Source organism: Cryptomeria japonica, chromosome 11, assembly GCF_030272615.1.
Source record: "Cryptomeria japonica chromosome 11, Sugi_1.0, whole genome shotgun sequence".
NCBI classification, from domain to species: domain Eukaryota; kingdom Viridiplantae; phylum Streptophyta; class Pinopsida; order Cupressales; family Cupressaceae; genus Cryptomeria; species Cryptomeria japonica.
This window is the reverse complement of record NC_081415.1, coordinates 364,666,704-364,669,344: the sequence shown is the minus strand read 5'-3', so window position 1 is coordinate 364,669,344 and position 2,641 is coordinate 364,666,704.

Here is a 2,641-nt window from a genome sequence, read left to right as displayed (position 1 = left end):
TATGGAGGATTGTTGTTTTGATCAACCCCATCTTCTCCCTACCACTAGAGAGTTGTAGATCCTTCTACCTGTAACCTTCCTCCCCCTCTTTCCTAGATATGACAAATTTATTTGGAAATGGGACTCCTCAGGGGAGTATTATGTTAAAATGGCCTATAATAGCTTGCTTCGGGAACCTGCCTCGACTATCAATTGGAAAAAGGTTTGAATCCTCCTCATCTCAAAGATCAATCTCTTCTAGTGGACTATTCTGCATGATAAAATACTGACTTGGGACAACTTGGCTAAGCGGGGATTTCCATTCCCTAACAGATGTATCCTTTACAAAAAAGAGGCTGAAATCCCCTTCCATCTCTTTCTCCAATATGTCTTTGCTAGAGATCTCTAGGGGATTGTCTTCTATAAGCTTAATGTTAGCTGGACTCTGAATGAAAATACGATGCATTAGCTGCAAGAGTTTGGGGCCCCTCTTTCGATCCTCTTTTTCAACAACTCTGGAGACAAATCCCCCCCTCCACTTTTGTTGGAGCATTTGGAAGGAAAGGAATAATATGATATTTAGGGATAAGGAGGCCTCTTTGGAAACTGTATTTTCTTATTTCCTTAATCTCATTCTGGAGAACATCTCGATTACTAGGTTTTGATTGCCTCCTACACCCCTCTCAAAATGGGATTGGGAGATTGCTCATAGATGGAACCTTCCTCCTTCATTTTCTCACATTGATGGCTCTAAACACCTCCTAAGGTAGAATATTGTTTGGTTCCCCCCTCTCCCTGGCTGCTACAAACTAAATTTTGATGGGGCTTCCAGACAGGGTCTTGCAGTAGGGGGACATGTCATTAGAACCCAAAGTGGGGCCCTGACCGCTGCTTATGTTGGGAATCTGAATGGCCACTCTAGTAGCCAAGATGAAGCCATGGGCTTGGCTTGGGGATCAGATTTTCTCTCTCCATGGGCATTAGGTGTATGGACATAGAAGGGGACTCTAAGCTCATCATTGATGTTGTCAAAGGGCGGAACAAGCTCAATTGGACCATTGAAGGCACCATCAGGGACACTCTCAGGCTCATTTCTGGGCTTGACTCTTTCTGGATTATGCATGTGTTTAGGGAATGGAATGGGGTTGTTGATGCTCTTGCTTCCCTAGGGTTAACTAACACTGGTCTAAGATGATGGGCGAGCCTCACTTCTCTGCTACCTCATGTCAACTTCCTTTTAAAGGGAGAGGAAATTCAAACTCAAATTGATGATGAAGCTCTTGTTTATCCTCATTTCTACCCTCCTCCTCACCTCTAAGTATCCTAGAAGGAGTAATTATTTAAATTTTAATATGGGGAATATTCGAAGGACTACCTCCAGCTATGTGCTGATAGGGACTGCCAGCTCGGCCATAAAAGGTGAGGTGATTTTTTGGTCCGCTTTTTTGGGTCACCGTTTAATGATGTATTGGATGGGCGATGATATGATGGGCTTTAGGCTGAGTTGGATGGTTTTAAAAGATTTCCATGGACAACTTGTGCCACATGCCCCCAAGATCATTACTATGCGTGCTATTTTTTATTTTAGGAATATTTCCTATGTGCCTAAAGTCATGTCTCAATCAATCATGACTTATGGCTCGCACAAGTCCCCTATTTCCAAGTTTATCAATGACAATCATTCTGCCTTTTTGTGCCTTTATTGTCACCTCAGGCTAAATTTATCTGTCCCTTGCAATATTGACCTTGCTTTTTTCACTAAGGGCTGCATATGTGACATCCTCTGTGAGGTCTTGTTTATGGCGTCTGCTAAACAATCTCTCTCTGCTAAGGAAATGGGGGGTGATAGAGTGAGCTATGAGCTTGACAAGCCTGATGATTTCAAGAACGACCCCCTCGTCTAGAATTACTATGTTGAGGGAGGAGTGTTTGAGTTTTTGGAGTCCCTCCATGGCCACAATGAGAAACATTTAGCCCAGTTTACTACTTCTTGGTCTAGGCAGAGAGTCACAATGGGTGGTGTTTCTTTTGAAGTGTCAGAGGAATCCATTTCCTAGGCGATGGGTCTTTCTTTGGAAGGAAGGCAGTGGAAGCACACTAGCCATATTTCTAACAGTGAAGGGCTTGAATGCTTCTTCAGAGGCAGAGAGGAACCGGTTAAGTTGTTGGGAGGGTTTTCCTGTGAAGAACTTAGGCACCCATGGAACCAAATTTTCTTGCTTGTGATGAAATACTTCATGCTGGAAGGTCGCTTTAAGGTATTCTACTACTACCACTTTCCCTTGCTTAACCATTTTTGTAATAATGATTTGATGTGTTTGCCTTTTTTCCTCTTGCATTCTTTGGAAACCTCTGTGAAAGATACCCTTGATCCCAAGCATAAGGACAAGCCGCATGTCTTGCTTCACCAATGTTTAATCTATAGGCTTTACAATTTTCATTTGGCTCTCTGCCCTCCTCATAGCCTTATGTTGGTCCCCCCTGCTACGACCTCTCTCTCACTTTCGTCCTTTTATTTTGGCTTGGCTATACCTACGTTTTCCAATTTTCGCAGGGAGTCCTCGCGTCTGCTCATTTCCCCACCTCCGTGTCTGCTCAATTCCCTCCCTTGGTAAAGGGAAAGCCCCACTAAGGGTAAAGGGAAAGCCCCTATGAAACAAAA